The sequence below is a fragment of the Dasypus novemcinctus genome, chromosome 28 (genome assembly GCF_030445035.2).
Source record: "Dasypus novemcinctus isolate mDasNov1 chromosome 28, mDasNov1.1.hap2, whole genome shotgun sequence".
Classification (NCBI taxonomy): domain Eukaryota; kingdom Metazoa; phylum Chordata; class Mammalia; order Cingulata; family Dasypodidae; genus Dasypus; species Dasypus novemcinctus.
Window position 1 is genome coordinate 30,446,998 of NC_080700.1, and position 19,950 is coordinate 30,466,947.

The 19,950-nt window shown below is 36.6% G+C and overlaps 1 protein-coding gene across 3 annotated transcripts in view; it reads left to right on the forward strand.

The window, feature by feature from the left end:
- Nucleotides 1–19,950, forward strand: part of SMOC2 (SPARC related modular calcium binding 2) — a 222,728-nt gene that overhangs the window by 117,664 nt on the left and 85,114 nt on the right. The gene's annotated exons all lie outside the window — the stretch shown is intronic.

A 19,950-nucleotide genomic window follows, 5' to 3' on the forward strand; every position in this document is an offset into this window, starting at 1 on the left:
TGATTTACTTTATTCTCTCTATATAAATGAGCTTTAAAGCATTGAATTCATGAGCTCTGCTATTAAATGTTTCCATTGTAGAACCATAACTACAATATAAAGAATGTTTACTATGATCAGGCAAAGTACTATGTACTTTAAATGCCTAAGGTTATTTTATTCTTAAAACATCCCTGTGAAATTGCTAGTTTTTCTTTTTCTTTTTTTTTGTTCTCGTAGGTAAGTATATTTGTTTAAAATTACTAAGTGGGAGAGCTGGAAATTTAGTCCAACTTTTCTACCACTACCTTGTAGGTAAGACAGTCTGCTCAGTTCCACAGCCCAATTCTCTTGAGGATATCTTTCTTATTGACAACATAAAGGAAAATTAGGTGGCGTGCTTGACTGTGAAACACAGATTTTGTGAGGTCTCACTGACTTCATGCTAGTATTTCTCATACAACCAACCAGTACTTGTGTGGAAGGAGGATGGATTCCAGTCACATTTGGGCAAAAACATTGGGCTTTTGGCTCATAGGAGAAATGGCAGATGCCGGAACTAGGAGAGCTGTAGCGCTTCCAATCTTGACTCCTAAAACAAAGCCATGACACCCCTTTAACTTAGGAAGCAACACATTGGAAAGGGGAAGTGACAGAGAAGAGTGATAAGAGAGGTTTTATGTAGAGTGAAGGTACTTGAAAATACCTCATACACCACAAAATAGTTTTGTTTGCATATGGGAATACAGTGGACTGAGCAGCTATTTGGGTGTTTATTTTACTATTACTATGTGACTTTGAGTCTAATTTGGAGTCTTTTTCTAAAGAGGAATTATGGTTGCTCTTGCATAGAATCTTCGTTTGGACTCTGGCCAATCAAAAATGCTATCAGGGCACTGCTTTGGTTCTTAGTTCTCACTCAGGACAAAGGCATTTAACCTAAGTTTCAGTAGCTCATTTAAAAACTTATAAGGAAAAGATGTGCCTTTCAGGAATCAGATCAGGTATGTGAAAACCCTAGGTGCTCAGTCAAGTTAAATCTACTGATGAACAGACAGTAACTATGAATTGGATTTAGGTTCCCAGTCGTACACATCCTAGATCAGTACAAAACATTGTAGACAACAAGGATTCAGAATATTTCTTGAGAATCTGCTGTGTGTGTGTGACTGTGTTTATAATAAAGGTAACAAGGTTTTTGAGAATTTGCATGCTTAAAATTGTAATGACAGGACAAGTAACACTATCATAGATACATTGGGGAAAAATGGATAGTTTGTAATGAAATTCATGGGGTTATCTTGGTTACTGACTGGGTGTGTGCAAGGTAAGTTGAGTGAAATGTCTCTTCTTGCTTGTCACATTTCAGAATAGAAACTTAATAGAATAGATATCACTGTGACCCTGTTTCTATGATCTTTCCATCAGTTACGTTAAAGCAGAATTGATACACTAAACAATGGAGGGCCTTTTATGAAAATGACTCACAAAGTTCATCTAAAATTCCGATCCTCTCTTTTGCTGCTGTGGGTAGCAGAAGGAGCATTCCACCATTGGCTATCTCATTGAAATACGTTTGGTCTTGGAAATAGCAGAGTTTTCACTAGCTGTGGGCAATTAGTAATTCATGTCGGGTGAGTAGTAAAGCATTTTACCAGCCCATAAATATTTTTTACCAGCCCATCCTCCTTCCAAATGGAACAAAGTTCATAAAGCTAATGAAATCATCTTTCTTAACTATTTAGCCTTATAAACTCTTGATTGCCTAGGGACTCTTTGCCAGGCATGATGTATTACTACAGCTACAATGCATGAAATGATAGTGCAGATATTTTATTAAACATAGAACTGCACAGGATAATTTTAAACTAATGACTTTTGCAGGATTTGCTTTCTCATCTGAAACACAATAGCCTGATGTGATTTTCAGGCTAAGATAATATGAGATATAAATATAGGATATAGACAGATTCAGGGTAAAGATGATAAATATAAAGATGAACATAGGTAAGGTAGAAGTTTTATCTGTTAAAAGTTTTTTTTAAAGATAACAAATGCTTAATATATGTGTGATTTTATGCAGGTGTACGCAATATCATTCAAATTAAATTTCGTATGAAACAGAGTAACATTTATTTTTTTTAAAGCTCATAGTGCTATCATTTAAAATATATCCAGGACAAAATCACTTTTCCCCACTTCTACTGTTATCATTCAATTCGTTATATTAATCCAAAAATTTATTGGCTTACTGCAATAGCTTCTTAGATGGTTGCCACACCTCTTTTTATACATGCTTCTGCTACAGTGTTTTCTCCACACTGCAGCTTTCTCAAATTTGATCGCTAAAAAACAAGTTCCATTCCTCTGTTCAAACTCTCAGTGGCTTCCTGTTTTACCTGGTAAAAGCCCAAATCCATTGTTATGCCTACAGTGGCCTATGCAATCTGATGTCCCCTCCCATTGTCCCTCTGACTTCATCTTTCACTACTGTTTTTTCTCACTCATTCTCATATATCTACATATTGCCTTTATTTTGAAGCAACTTTATTGAGATATAATCTACATACCATCACATCCACCCATTTTAAGTACAGTTCATTAGTTTTTATTTTATTCACAGAATTGTGCAATTATCACTACAATCTAATATTAGAATATTTTCATCACTCAAAATTAAAACCCAGTACGCTTTAGCATTCACTCTCCTTCCCCAACCTAATCCCACCCCTGCTGCCACCCCTGGCACTCGCACAAGAAAATTAACATTCTACCATCTGTCTATAGCTTTATCTATTCTGCCCATTTCATATAAATGGAATCATGTACTACATGTTCTTTTGTAACTGTCTTCTTTCACTTAACATAATGTTTTCAAGGTTCCTCCATGTTGTAGCATGTGTCAGAACTTCGTTTTTATTGCGAGTAATATTCCATTGTATGGTTGGTTATACCATGTTGCTTCTATCCATTCATCAGTGAATGGATATTTGACTTGTCTCCACTTTTGACTTTCATAAATAATGCTGCTACAAACATTCATGTACAAGTTTCATGTTTTCATTTCTCTTGTGTATATACCTAGAGTGAAATTGCTAGATTTTATGGTAACTCTATGTCTAATATTTTTTAGCAATTTCCAAACTGTTTCTAAATTGGCTGCACTATTCTGCATTCCCATTAGCAAAGTTTGAGGGTTCCTATTATTTCACCTCTTTAAAATTGTTATTGTACTTTTTTTTTATTACAGTCATCCTACTAGGTAAGAAGTGATATCTCTTTGTAGTTCTGATTTATATTTCCCTAATGACTAATGATGTATATTTTTTCATGTGCTTTTTGCCCATTTATAAATTTTCTTTGGATAATTGTCTATTCAAATAGTTGCCCGTTTTTTAATTGAATTGTCTTTTACTGTTGGATTGTAAGAGGTCTTTATATATTATAGCTACAAGTCCCTTATCAGATATATGGTTTACAAACATTTTCTCCCATTTTGTGGGCTGTCTTTTCACTTTCTTTGAATCATAGGGTTTTATATTTTGATGAAGTTCAGCTTACTGATTTTTTATTTTTTGTGTGTATTGCCAGTGCTGTAGCTAAGAGACCATTTGCCTAACCAAAGATCATGAAGATTTACTCCTATGTTTTCTTCTAGGAGTTTTATACTTTTAGCTCTTATGTTTAGGTCCAGTTTGAATTATTTTTCATGTACGGCATGAAATAGTGGTTCCACTTAATTTTGCTTATTGATATCCAGTTGTCTCAGCACCGCTTGTTGAAAAGAGTCTTCTTTCTCCATTGACTTTAACAAACTTTGTTAAAAATCAGTTGGCTATAATCAAAGGAGGGTTTATTTCTGAACTCTCTCAATTTGATCTATATGTCTGTCTTTACAGATATGTATATAGGCATATCCTTATAGATATAGAGATACTTTAAAACATTGATCTGTATGTCTGTCCTATACCAGTGCACACTGTCTGGATTACTGTAGCTTTGTAGAAAATTTTGAGAGTGGGAAATGGGAGTCCTCCAACATTGTTCTAGTTTTCATGATTGTTTTGCCAATTCTGGCCTATTCTGCTATCCCCTTTGTTAACCAGAGTTGAGGTCCCTTGAGGATGGTGGATGCCACCGTTAATTTGAGGATCACACACAGGTCACTGTACCCTTCAAATCAGTAAGTCTGACTGCGTTGCGGAAACATAGCTTTTATACAATTTTCTAACTTAAGATTAATCTTAATTTAGAGTTAATTGCAATGGATAATTTCCCCCCTCCACCTTGAACTTTTCTTTTAATTGGGTTAAAAGTACCATTAACAGTAACGCTGATAAATGGTAAGATAAGAGGAAATGACGTAAAAGAAAAATATATAAATATTATCAATATACTTATACTAAAAATTCTTCCTTTTTTTTCTGAAATTCAAATTTAACTGGACATCCTGTATTTTATCAGGCAACCCTAATCATGAATAAAATATACTTCCCTGTGTACAATTTTTATTTAGCTAATCTTCTATTAGGGAAATGTTCTCCAGGTTTCTTCAAAAAACAAATTTTAATACAGAACAGAATTATTTTAGTGTGCCTTGGATTTTGATTGTTTTTGCATTGAAGGCAAAGCTTAACAGTAAAAAAACTTACTATAGAAATAAAATCAGCCATTGATATATCCTGTCTAGTTGTGTTTTTGAGAATCCACCTTCCTTTTCCTGCTGGAAAGCACCCTTGATTTCAGGGATGCTTCTAATAAAAAGTTTCTTTACAATAGGAACAATTTTGGAGACTAGTAAAAGAAAGCAGTGCTAGTGGAAATGACTTGGGTCATTTTTCACCAAAATTTGGTAGATGTTTTCATTTTGAACTGGACTTAAATTTATTTCAGTGTATAAAAATGTTGACTAAAGACAAAATTGAGAATTTCCAAATACAGTTTAGGTTAACTGAGAAAAAAATTAATGTATTTTATGATACCACAGCAATGTATTTTTCACTTCTGCCAGCAGAGATTTTTTCTTTCGAATGTTCTTTGTACCACATAAACATGTCTTGATATGTTTTTTCCACAATTACACAACTTTTGGTGAAGTATATTATTCTGGTGCAATTTTCAGTAATGTACACTGTTAACAAAATGTACTGTTTAAGATTTTACAACCAATCCTTGTCATAGGTGATTTGCATTTAATTTGTATAGTTGTGGATTTAATAATACTTTTTCAGAACTGAAATTTTTAGCTAGGCTAAAATGGCATTTTCAGCCTTTATTATTAATATCCTCGTACTTCTGATGCAGAGTTAGACTTGCAAAATGTAAGATGTAAGGCATATTCAGTTATACTGGAACACTTACACTGTTATTAAAAGATTTGATTTGGGAAGACATTGTGAAAAAGGGCTAGACAATGACCAGCAAATAGGAGAGAGGGTTCAGTATCTTTATTTATAATTAAATCCTTGCTGAAGAATGCAGAGAAACACTCTCTCTAACCTTATGTTTTCATTGGTTATAACTTTTTGAGCCTAACTAAGGAAATACATTTTCCAAGATTAGACTTAACTAAAAGGCGTATTTTTTTTTTCTCTTTTGTTTGGAAACTTGGAAGTGAGTTTGTTTTTCTCTTTTGGTGTGGCTCTCCATCATGGAATAAAAGGATATTGTCTTCATTTTAGAAGTCAATTTTTAATGAAAGAAAAAAAAATATAAAATTCCTTTATAAAATGCTTGATTGAAAAGAAAGTTGTCCTTGGTGTTTTTAAAAAAATCTAAGTAATTTTCAAAATGGCATTTTCTCATAAATGCTAAAGTATTTTATCTAAAGCCACTGCTTCACATTTAAAAATAACAACGTGGTGCAACCAAAACTATAGGTACTAAAATCAATGCATGCAAAACCTTTGGTTGGAGCAGATCTATGGGTATTAATAGATTACTTACGATATTCTCTGTTTTCTTCTTCCCTCTGTGTTTAAAAATTCCTGTGTTCTTTAATGCCTTTTCTTATGAAACAATATTGGGCAACTAGCAGATGCTTAATAAAAGATGAGACTGAATGCCTATGAGTTTCCCATGGTACTTGTAAATTGTTTAGCCACTTTAAATGCAACATAAAGTAGAGATTTAGGATTTCAAATAAATAAAACAGTAGGGGGAAACCAGAATGAATTAAGGGACTGGAGATCTTGCTTGTGTCAAAGAGAAATTGTATGGAGATACCTGAGCAGTCAGACTCAAAGAAGTGATTGGAGTCATTTGGATGTCAGAATTCAACACTCGATGTCTTTTCCTCAGCTGTGGACCCGGTTTAAGACTTGACCATTCAGAATGTGGCCATGGGGTGAGAGGCTAAATGGGAATAGAAGTGAAGGTGACTAGAAATAAGAAAGTCTGAGAAGTAGGAAAGGGCAGTTTAGATGTTGTACAGAAAGATATTGAGATATGCATCTTCTTGGTATAGGTCTCATTGGAAAAACTAGTCTAATCTGTGCAGTACTCCTTCTGGTGACAGGCTCCCTCCCAGTTCTCTATGATTCAGATCACTTCTGTGGAAATTAAATCATCAACTCTGAACTAGAAGGAAACCCTGTTTCTCATCATTCTGTCTTTCTTTCTATGGGTTATGTTTCTGCTCTTTCGATGAATGCCCCATTTTGGAAGGAGAACAGACACTGAAGAAAGTTCTAAGAGAGGAGTGGTTGAGATCTTGTTTCTGACATGATATTAAGGAGTTCAGCAAACCTGGGAGAAAGGCACCAACTGATTTGGGAAAGAATTAGATAAAATTGAGGAGAGGTAGACATTGAAGATAATATAATTATAAAGATCAAGAAGTGTATCTTAAACACTCTTTCGTAGATGGAAAATGTAATGTTGCTGTTATTAGAAGCAATATTTGGACTCTTTCTCTGTATTCATTTGTTACTGTTTTTTAGGCACTTTTATTTTATTTTGATTGTCTTTTCTTTCTTTTTGCTCTTTTAATCTCCTAATCCTTCATCTTTTCCAAGAATGTGCTACTTGTAGTGAACTTTATAACTGATTGAGCTATACAGGCAAACTATTTCTGAAAGAGGAGTATAGAGATTTCCCTCTTATATTTACTTCTTTGTAATGGCAGTGGCATGAAGCGAGATATTTGTAACAACTCATTTTCATTGCTGTACTCACCAACCTGGGCAGCTCAATGTACTCCTAAAGCATCTAAGTAATTCTCCCTATATAACTTTGGGAAATTTAATTTATTGTGTCATGGTGGTCCAATGTGTGATACCACATGACAAAAGGCAGATTTAATCTGTAAGTGCTAAACTTGACCTCTTTGAAGAGCTGCACATCCCCTTGTAGTTTTTAACTCCAGACAGCCCGGAAGGCTCTCCCCTTTCCAAATCAAAACAAACCCCCTACATGTAATGTATGTGCAGAAGGCTTCACAGAGAACGACAGACTGCTCTTTGCATAAACTAGAACAAAAATGTTGCCTTATTAGGTGACTGAATGCCAGTGTTGCCATTTCCTGTGGTGCTGGGTGACTGCAAAAGTTAAATATTTAGAGTCTGTTCTACTTGAACGCTTCTGCCAGAATGTGTCTTTAGGTTTTCTCCCCTTGTCAGGAAAGGGCTTCAAACTAAACTTATGATACTGAAGTCTAGCAGGAAGGATGACAGTGTATGTGGGAAATATGCTAAGTCAAACTTTGGCTGGGCATAGGTATGGGACTAGACTTCCTGAAGTAGCTTATACAGATTGAAATGCTAATTTTCCTAGGGAGAGGATCCTCCATTGATCTGCTTATTTTAAAAATATATATATATATATATATATTTTATTAGCACGTTGTGAATGTACAAAACCGTCATGCAAATGTGGAGAATTCCCATACAACACCCCTCCACCAACATATTACATTGTTGTGGAACATTTGTTAGAGATTATAAGATAACATCATCAGATTATTTCCACTAATTATGGTCTATAGCCTACATTTGAAATATTTTTTCCATACCCCCCTATTATTAACACAGTACTTCTTGGACATTGATGCAAGATTAATGTATTTAATATTGCTGTTAACTATAGCCCATAGGTTACGTTAATTGTAATTTCCCCCATGGATCTCCATAGTCTTACCAATTTATGATAGTGATGTAGAGTTGTTTTTAGTTCATAGGGGAACATTCTTGTATTTGTACTATTAACCACAATTTTCACTCACCTCTGGGTTCACTGTGTTATTCATTCCCTACGTTATTCTCTACTTTTCTTTCAATTGACATTTACATCCCTAGACTACCCCTTTCAGCCACAATCCCATTTGTAAACCAACTGTGTTAGTTTTAGTCGGTATAATGTGTTACCATCAACTCTATCCATTTCCACATTTTTACAGTCAAGCTAGTTAAAACTTCTACATACATTAAGCATCAGTACCCCTTCTCAGACCTCATGTTATCTCCTAGTAACTTATAAACTCTAGATCTGCTTATTTTTGTGGCTAGTCAAACACTTAAAAAGAATTATTCTGTGACTATAAAATTACAGTAGATACAGGTTCTACACTAATATGAAGCACAAGCTTTTTATATTTCTTTAATAATCGTTTTTTCTCTGAGTTTTTTTTCCTCCTGGTAAATTTTGTTCAGCATGTAGTGATATACTATTGGGAAACATAAATTTATGTATCCTACTTCAGTAGAGTGGAGGTATATATATTCCTTATAACAGGATATGGGAATTATGCTAATAGCCAGAATAGACACAGGAAAACTTTCCCTTTATTTCTCATAAACGAAGAAGATGGAGTACTCTTTGCTGGGTTCAGTTGTTTGTGATTGAACATTTTACCTCACAAAATTTGAAGGTAAACCAAGAGTCTGGCTTCATTGTGCAAAGCAAAACACAGCCAGAATCATTTGAACCAGCAATAAACATCTGGAAAATAAACCATGCCAAACAGTATGAAAACAATGCAGCCACGAAAAGAAGCCATCCCAGGATGTTCGGACTGGCTTTCTCCTCTGGTTCATTTTTATTCATGGACACAAGACTCAGCCAACTTGAGTTGCTCCTCTGTAATTATACTCAAGACTTACCCACCTCTCTAATTAAGATGACCAATCTCTTTTGTGATGACTTGGCGCGTGAATCATGGTTCTTTTCCTAGGGCCATATTTTACTGGCATTTTGATTTCACTGATCTTAATGCACACGCAACTGCCCAGTTGAAAGCCAATGTATCTAATGTGTTGGCAAAACACAAATATCAGAAGTTGAGGCAGTGTATGCAGTGGTTATAGTCCACTGCTTTGGTTAAATCTCAATGCTGCTTCTGCTTGCTATGTTTGTTGGTCTGGTTACAATCTCTCAGAGCTTTAGTTTCCTCAACTATCAAATGGGATAATAATGCCAAACTCATACAGCTTTGTGAGGAATGAGTTGAGTGCACAGAATAGGTTTGGCATACAGCAATCATATGTAAATTTGCCACCACTATGGGAGACTTTATGTGCACAATTTAAAGAAAAGAAAAGATGGGGAGATGATGTAGCTCAAGTGGTTGAATATCTGCTTCCCATGTGTAAGGTCCTGGATTTGATTTCCTCCTAAAAAAAAAAAAAAGAAATGTATAACTTTCTTTTCAGATAATTTTAGGTTATGTTCTAATGCAGGAGTTCTCAAACTTTTTTTGATGTAAGAATGCTTTTTCTATCTTAAAACTTATTGAGGACCCCAAAGACCTTTGGTTCATGTGAGTTATATCTATCAATATTTATGATTAGTATTAAAACTGAGAAATGTTTAATAAATGAGGATACCATCTTTTGGCCACCAGATGAATGATATTGAATGATATCAGAGATATCAGATAAAAACTCTTGGAAACTCTACCACACAGTTGTGAGAGTAACCAGGGAAAATTTTAATATTTCATAAAAATAATCGGACATCACAGATCTCCTGGAAAGTCCAAGAGACCCACAGGGATCCCTGGATCACTTTGAGAACTTCTAGTCTAGTTGTATGAAAAAGATATGGACAGATTACAGGCAACCAAACCAACCTGAACATTATAAAATCACTTACGATGTTCGGGAAACAAATGGATGATCTATAAGTGCAATAGAAGTTGAAAGAAAATGCAAATTATTTGCAGGTGGAGAGAATTAGGAACATTTTCACTGAGGAAGTGGGACAGAAATAAAAGAAAGGGTCTTTGGCAACATTGCTATTGGATTCAGGACTCACCAGCCTGGGGCCTGACTTTGGCTCAAATATGTTTGCCAATTTATACCACTTATGAGGATATTTTGCTTCTTTATCTCAACATCTACATTCAAGATATTTAAATTTTTCTCCAAAAACCTACATAGGAATTTATACTTAGGGAACTAAGAGCCCAGTCTGAAAGTTATCCTAGAATGAAGAACACTTGAAAGGTGAATTCAAGCCACCATGTCTTGGAAGATACTTGCTGGTTTGAAATGGCCATTAATCCACTGAAATCCATTAGTGTTTAAAAAATATATATATTAGGACCAAAGTTCAGTTGGGACAACTGATTTCGTCTAAAAGCTGTCCCTCTTCTTCCTCATTTTTAAGAGTTTGCTAGCGGTTATAGATAATTGTTCTGGCTTGAATTGTGACGATTAACTTGAATCTAGTGATTAGAATGAAAGGTATGGGAAAGTATGTGAATTTCTCAGTGTGACAAACCTAAATGGAAAGTGCTTTATAAATTTGTCCCAGCCTTTCTAAGATCTTCAGTGGCTACTCGTAGGTGAAAGGTGTTCTCATCTTGTACAATAAATCCCTGCTAGGAATAAATTGAAGTACAGTGTGAGTTCATTGAATTCTATGTTCTGGCTCCATAAACTTTTTTTTTTTTTTTTTAAGATATATATATATTTTTAAATTTCTCTCCCCTTCCCCCCACCTCCCTCTTGTCTACACTCTGTGTCCATTCGCTGTATGTTCTTCTGTGTCCACTTGCATTCTTGTCAGCAGCACCGGGAATCTGTGTCTCTTTTTGTTGCGTCATCTTGCTGCGTCAGCTCTCTGTGTGTACAGCACCACTCCTGGGCAGGCTGTGCTTTTTTCGTGTGGGGTGGCTCTCCTCGCAGGGTGAACTCCTTGCACATGGGGCTCCCCTATGCAGGGAACACCCCTGCATGGCAGGGCACTGTGCATGGGCCAGCTCACCACACGGATCAGGAGGCCCTGGGTGTGAACTCTGAAACTCCCACACGGTAGGCGGACGTTCTGTCAGTTGAGCCAAATTTGCCTCCCCTCCATAAACTTTTTTATTGTAAGGCTCCTATACTTTGAGATCTGGTTTAGATGCAGTATACACTTCAGCATGTAGGCCAGCACATTTATGGAACACCCATTGAGATGGCAGATGTAACAACATGCATTAGATGTGGAATTAGTCCAATTTTGTTCTATGGCCTGGGCCCAGGAGTGAGAGGTTGTTTTCCAGGAAGACTCACCTTAGTTGCAACTGAACCCTACTAAATCAATCTTTTTAGAAGTTTGGGATCCCTGAATAAATGGAAGCAGCATTGGCTCTGGAGATTGAATGTCTGGACTGCACTGCTTCTACAACTAACTTGTTGAATGACCTTGGAAAACTTCCTTAACTCTCCTACACCTGTGTCCACATGAGTAAAATGTGGTTAATAATATCTGCCTCATAGCCTTCTAGGATTATTAAATAAGAGAAATGGTAATGTGGTTGTCCATGGTATGGATTCTGGTGTCTTATACCAATTCTGACAATGTTTTTATTTTATTTTTCCATTTTTTAAATCAAGCAGTTGTAAGGTATACAGGAAAATCCTGCAGGAAATGCAGAGTTCCCGTAGATATCTTCCTAGTATTCACTTTTATTAACATTTTCCATTAATGTGATATCCTTATGATAATTGATGAAACAATATCAAATATACAATTCAGTGGTGCTAAATATAATCACAATGTTTTGCCACCATCACCACCGTCCATTACCAAAACTTTTCCATCACCTTTAACAGAAACTCCTTGTCTGCCATTATTTAGGTTAGTAAGCTTGGTCAAGTTACTTAGTCTCTCTGTCCCGCATTATCCTAATCTCTAAAATGGGGGATATAATAAGGAATCTGTTAGCTAAGTATTCACTTAGATAATCCTTAGAAAATGATAAGAATAGTGCCTGACACATACTGAGTCTTCAGTGAATGTTAGCAATTATTATTAAGATAATGAATGCAAAAGTGATACTGAAAAGTGCTGTAGAAATATTCATCTTTTTGTCTTTGAATTCTGTAGAGTCAGATGACTGGGCTCATGGTCTCTAAGTTCCTTTTTGCTTTAATTTTATTTGAGTCTGCTCATCTCTGATTAATTTCCTTGCCTATATCTATATCACAATTCCTTCCCTTCTTTCTTCTCTGTATGAAGGAGATCAGGTCTGGCTCAGGGGTAAGGGCTACACATGACTTCTTTTAGAAAAATGGCTCCATTCTAGGGGTTTTCTCAGGAGAGAGAATAATTCTACTCCAGAATTGAATTACCTCTTGTAATACATATATATAAAGGGCTTGCACTTTTGTAGTCCTGTCTCAGCAAATGCATCCTATTACAATTAATGCGATGTAGGTGGTAGTGTTTTAGGGCATGAATGTCAAGTGTTTGGGGTGTGTTTTTTGTTATGAAGCCTAAAGATCTTTAATAGAGATCATCCCTTATTAAAGTAATATAACCCTCACAATTGTCATCTCTAAAGCAGACCTTCTCTACCGACCTAAATATCTGGGGCCTGATGTCATTTCCTACAGCCACTGAGAAAGGGGCTAACATGTATTAAGAGCTTGCTGTGTGATAGATTTGCATATAGATTACTTTATCTAATTCTCATAATACTCTTGCAGGCAGGGACTTTCATTTTCATCTCATAGATGAAGAAAGATGCTTTAAAGGCTAAACCCAAGACTAAATGGTAGCGAGCATTCTAGCCCCGTTTTGTATTATTCCCAAGTTAACGACATGTCCAACTGGGGTCGGGACATGTGGCCTAAGGATATCTGTAACTTGTGTCAAAATGCTGTTTTTCTTTTTTTCCTCATCTCCATTTTTTCTTAAAAAGCAAACAAACAAACACATTATTCTTTCCTTTATCCACATGCAGAGTAAACTATTTTGAAGAAATTTAGCCACCTCGGTCTGTTGGTATCTTTGAACACAGTATATTTTTAATTGGGATGTTAGTATCAGTTTTATTTAGTAAGCAACATGATTAAATAAAAATACTGTTCCTGATGCTGGATTTTTCTGGAAATTAAAAAATACGGTGATTCTTTTTGCCAGGCATCCAACCATAAAATTTAATTACTTTTCTTAACTCCTTTGAATACAACCAAGCTTCTGATTCTACAGACTTTAAAAGAAAAATAACATTTCTATAGCAGCCTTTCAGCATCATGTGTGTTGATACCTCATTAAATAATAAGTTCTTGTGCATATTCAAGGGAAAAAGAGAACACATTGTTCTTGGGAAAGCAATGAGGGTATGTTATATTCAATATTAGTAAGAATCTCTTTTGAGTGGGGTTACTTAGTGAGATTGGCTGAAGCAGTTGGAAGTGATGGGGGAGGATGCTGGGATACAGCTGTGGTGGGTACAGAGTGCTGAAAGCTTTGGCAGGCAGGTTTGTGGTTGTGGAACTCAGAAAGAAGATTGGGATCTCAGAAGCACTGTGGAGAATTAGATATGCAGATGGGTTAAATGTGGGAGGCAGAGGAAAGCGTGAAAGGAAGGATTGCTTGGAAGCAGGGTTTTCCAGAGTGATGTCGGTGCTACTGCCACTGATGGGAAGATTTGGAAAGGTTGATTTTCAACCTGTGGAGTCACTCTGTAGATATTGGGGACAAAGGGGAAGATACAGAATAGGAGTTAGGATGGGAGGTAGATGTGACTTGGGAGCCATTCAGAGTCAAGGGTTCTAACATGAGTTCTGAAATTGTTTCTCTTGTCATGGTTTAAGAACCTGGCATTATTCTCCTGTATCAGGCTGCAAAAATTCATGGGTCATAGCAGAAACAACTTATAGATGTTTGGTAACTTTAAGTCTGGATCTACTTGGGCTATGGGAAATCATCAGCACAAATACTTGGTCGCTATTTTCTCCCCAGTGAAACTGGATCCATGAATTTTACCCAAATATTTAATTTTAGAAAATATAATTTCTAATGAGCTCTCCATATTTCCTAGTTTACCATTTCACGAGCCTTCCTGGGAGGGACTGGAACGTGAAAAACAAGGGGTAAAATGATTAAGAGCATGGATTTATTTATCCTGTTTCTTCCTAGCTCTGTGATCTTGGGTAAGATAAAGCTCAGTGACTCTGAACTTGAGTTTTCTCAGTGATAAAATTCTCAATGAAAATATGTACCTCATTCTTTTAATATGAAGATCAAAGGAGAGTAGGCAAAGCACCTAGTTCTATGCGCGTAATGTCTATAAATATCATGGAAAGAATACTGATTAAAATGTTAAACTTAAAAATCTTCCTTTAGAATTAAATTATGCAGTCATAACAATGTGTCTCTTACAGGCAAAACCTAAGCATCTCGGGTCCTAATTTGGTCTTTTATTGAAAGTGATCATGTGACTAGTTATGTCTCATTAAAACTGGAATTTTCAAGAGCTCCCCTTGCCCTCCTCTGCCATTTCCTGAAAATCAAATTCCGAAGGGGTCCTTCTTTTTTAAATTTTATTTGTTTTGCCTTCTTTGATCATCTCATTTAACTCTTGTATAATTAAAGAGAGAACCACGAAAAAATCCATGACTGATGAAGACAACATGCATAACATTTAAGTAATAAATTCTAAGAAAAAAAAAAAGAAAACCCATACATAGAAATCTGTGACACATGAAAATCTACACTGGGGTTTCAGCATCAGCTGGAAACTTGTTCTAAACCTGTATTATTGTGCCTCACCCTAGACCTACTGAATCAGAAAACTGGGGGATGGGGTTCCATGGTCTGGATTTTTAAAAGCCTTCTGGATGATTCTGATGCATGTGAAAGTATGAGAATCGCTGTCATGATCCATTTCTTGCCAGGCATGAGTTTGATGCCACTGGGTTTTTGGCAATGCAATGATTGCATAGCAGGTAATTAAGAGGTGAGTCAGAATGCCAGAAGGACCAGAAGCCACCTTATATTAGACATTGAGAACCATTCTGGATAACTGATTAATCTGTGGCTATACAGATCTTACATATAATCTCATATAAGTCATATAGGATTGGTTAGGTGGGGTGATGTGAATAATTCTGCCAAAACCCTGCGCCTCCTCTGACCCTGCTGCCTCTCACTCTGATCTCTTTTCCTAGCACCCTCCTCATGGACTGAGGGCCTTTGCACATAGCTCGTTTCCTTGGCCAGCTCGCTGGCACCCTCGCTTCCCTGCACTTGCTTCTATTTCTCCTTTCGCCTTGGCCCTGAAGTCTGCAGACATGCCTTCCTTCACCACTCGACTCAGGGTCTCTGCTCCCATTTCCCCTACAAAATAGTCCACAGAACCTTGCTCATGTCCTTTAAGGAGTCCTTCCTGCAGTGATAGCATTCTTGTCTTTTTTTTAACAGATCAATTTTATTCATACCTATTAATAAACATATAATTCATGCAAAGTGCGTAATCAATGGTATTTGCTATAATCTCCTACTTATGCATTCCTCACTTCAACCATTATTAGAGCATTTTCATTATTTCAATAATAATAAACAAAAACCAGATGAACAAACGAACAAGAAAATTCCTCACCTCTCGATCTCTCTGTTTCCCCCACTGTACATAGCCAGAGTATTCTTTTATTTGCATGCTTGCTTATTTTCTGCTTCCTTCATGCACACGCCATGAGAGCAAGACTTCTTTGTCTTATCTTTAGTTCCTGGCACGTAGGAGGGAGCTCAATAAATAGTTATTGTTAAAGGAACCTCACAGATACATTTTAGAGATGGTTTTCTTTGTGCTATATCTTTATGGATCCCGAAAATCCTGCTAGCAGCAATGATAACTAGAAAGGTATTAAATTATTATCAGCTTTTATTACTTTGCTGTGGATATGTGCATATTAGTTTTCTGGGGCTCCTGGATGAAATACCCCAAACTGGATGACTTAAAACAATAATAATGTATTCTTTCTCCATTCTGGAGTTTGGAAGTTTGAAATCAAGGTATTGGGAGGTCTCTGATCCCCTTGAAATCACTGCTTTCTTTATACTTAGGCCAGTGTGCCTGATACGAAGCATATGCTGAATACTTGTCAGGGGTACAATCTGGGCTGAGCAAGTGAGCTAAAGTTAAGGAAATGTTGCATTTGGAGCCAGCCAGGTTGTGGATGAAATGGTAATTGGGACTTGGCAAAGGTCACATAGGTAAACACCAACTCTTGTCCGGACGCCTGTGAGTAGCAGAGCAGGTCGAGGAAACTTTGGGAGACAGGCCAGGCAAAACCAAATCAGATTTCAGGCAGGCAGAGGATGTGTAAGCAGGACCCCGAGAAGTTCACCAGGAGAGCTGAGATGAAAGCAAGAAATGCAGGTGGACTCGCAAGTTGTGCAGATTCTCCAAATGTCACCGTCCAATAAAAATGGATTTTAAGTTGTTTTTCTTTTAAATTTATTTTAACATTCTTTGTCTTTTTTAGGGGGGGGTTATGGGTTTGCAGATCAATCATGGATAAAATACAGGGTTCCCATATACCACCCTATTATTAACATGGTGCATTGGTATGGGACATTGGTTCCAATTGAGAAAAGCAGCTTTTGTCATTGTACTATTAATTAAAGTCCATGGTATAGCTTAGGGTTCACTGTTTGTGCAGTGCAGTTCCATCGATTTTTTTTTTTTTAATATTCTATTACCCTGTTTACATCCTGACATTTCTTAGGGAAGAGATTAACACTGATGTTACTCTAAATCATTTAGACCCGAGACCTAAACAGAGTCAACATGTTCTGGTGGTATTGGTCCCACTCTTTAATGAAAACCTTGTTTTGCCAATAAAGTCAGTACTTCACAGCCCAGGAGTGTTATTATAAACAAAGCTAAACTTGGCATATTAAAAGTCAAACTTGGCCTATAGCGGCTGATGCTCAGATCCTTTCTTTTAGACCACATTTCATAGTAGGAATTCTTTGTTTAATAGACTGTGTGTGCTGGGGAACACCACGTCCTTTTGGAAATGAAAAGGAAGGACAGAATAAGCAAGCATTCATTAAAACCATTCCCTGGGAACCTGATTGTGTGTTTATATATCATAGAAACTGAGATGCTATTTGCATTAGTCAGCCAGGGGTGCTGATGCAAAATACCAGTAATCGGTTGGTTTTTATAAAGGGTATTTCTTTGCGGTAGGAGCTTACACATACTAGGCCATAAAGCGTAAGTTACTTCCCTCACCAAAGTCCATTTCCACATGTTGGAGCAAGATGGCTGCTGACGTCGGCCAGGATTCAGGCTTCCTGGGTTCCTCTCTTCCCAGGTCTTGTTTCTCTCTGGGCTCAGCAACTCTGTTTTCTCTACAAGGTCAACTGTAGACTATGAGGCTCTCTAGGATTTGCCTCTCTCCACAAGGTCAGCTGTAGGCTATCAGGTGAACGGCTCTGTCTTTTTCCCTGGGGTTTCTCCCATGTCTAAGGAGCTGTCTCTCTTCCTCTGTGTTCTTCTCCTGGCTCAGGTCCTCTTTTCCCGGGGCTTGCTTGTCTTTCCTCTGTGTGCTTGCTTCCCGGGGCTCCAGCTCAAGACTCCAGCATCAAACTCCAAATCAAAACCCCTCAACTCTGTCCTTCGCCATGCCTTTTATCTGTGAGTCCCCACCCAACAAGGGGCAGGGACTCAATGCCCTACTGGCACAAGAGGTTTACTTGATTACTTAATCAATATTAAATTACAAACATAATCCAATATTTCTTTTGGAATTTATCAATAATATCAAACTGTTACACTATTGATTGTAAACTACACCAAAAAAAAAAAAAAAAGACAAAATGTTCAGAGACTTATTTGGACATTGATTTTGTTTATTGAGAATATTTAAATACAGTAGAAATGTACAGACCTCAGTACAGAGTGAGATGAATTTTGATAAATGCAAACACTTGTCTAATGCACACTCACTCAAAATAGAGAACATTTCCATTATTCCAGAAAGTTCCTTCCATCCCCTTCTCAAACAATGCTTCTTCACCAAGAGAGGCAACTACTGCTATAATGTCAATCACCATGTTAGTTTTGCCTGTTCCAGAGTTTCATATAATGGAGTCAGTCCTCATGTACCACCTCAGTTTGTCTTTTTTTTGCTTAGCATAATGGTTTTTTTAAAGATTTATTTTTTAATTCCCTGTCCCTCATTGTTTTGTACTCGCTGTCTGCTCATTGTGTACTCTCTGTATCTGCTTGTCTTCTTTTTTTTGGAGACACTGGGAACCAAACCTGTGACTTCCCATGTGGGAAGGAGGTCCCCAATCACTTGAGTCACCTCCACTTCCTGCTTGTTGTCTATCTCATTGTGTTTCCTCGATGTATCTCCTCGTTGCATCATTCTGTTGCATTAGCTCGCTGCACCAGCCCATTGCGTCCGCTCGCTGTCTTGCTCGTTTTCTTTAGGAGGCACCGGGAACTGAACCTGGGGCCTCCCTGAGCCACATTCTCCTCCAGCATAATAATTTTAAGATTCATCTTTTATTTTTTTTGCTTATATATATTACCAATCCATTCTTTATAATATAAATGCACAATTATATGTTGTATGCCTATTTCACAATTTATTTATTCACCCTCCGAATTTTATTTTTCCCCTTTGGTCTATTTTGATCGTCTCTAGTTTGGGGCTATTATGATTAAAGCTTTCATGTGCATTCTTGTATGAGTCCTTTAGTGGATATTTGTTTTAATTGCTCTTGGGTAAATCTCCAAGGGTACATTTTCAAAGTGGTTGTACCATTTTACACTCCGATGAGGAATGCATGGGAGCTCTAGTTGTGCTGCTGCCTTGCCAGCATTTGGTGGTGCTCGTGTTTTAAGTTGGGGATCCAGTGGGTGTGGAGTGGTATCCATTGTGGTTTTAAATTGCATTTTCCTGATGGCTAGTGATATGGACCAGGTTTTCCCCCAAGTACTTATTGTGCAATCATTTATCTTTCATTTTAAAGGGTCTCTTCAGGTCTTTGCCCCATTTAAATTGGATTGTCTTTTTAATTGATTTGTAGGAGTTCTTTAAACAACTTGAATTAGTCGCATCTATTTTATCCCAATCTTTGGCTTACCTACTCACTTTCTAAATGGGATCTTTTGTTGAGTATATGTTTTCAATTTTGATGAAGGCCAATATACCACATTTTTCTTTTGTGGTTAGTGTTTTTTATGTATGCCTTGAAAAATTTCTAACTCAATGTCATGAAGATATTCTACATTTCCTTTTAGAAGCTTCATGTTTTCAGCCTTTATGTTTAGACTTCTAATTCATCTTAAATAAATTTTTGTATATAGTGTGAATTGGGCTTTAGTTTTTAATTGGTACATATATCCCATTTTTCTAGAATAATTTGTTGAAAAGATTTTCCCTTCCCTATTGAATTGCTTTGGTACCTTGTCATGTATCAATTGAACATATTATTTTATTTATTCTCTTTATTTTTTAAATCTTGTTTAGCTCCCTTTATTCCAGTAACACTCTATTGAGATAGCAATAGCTTTTTTAAAAGTATTTTTCACATTTTTAGTTTATTTATTTTTTTATTTTTATACTTTTTTATTTAAAAAAATACTTTAATTTACCTAAATGTTACATAAAAAATATAGAAGATTCCCATATGCCCCACTCTCTACCCCTCCCATACTTTCCCACATTAACAACATCCTTCATTAGTGTGGGATATTTGTTACAAGTCATGCACACACATAGGAGCTTTGCCACT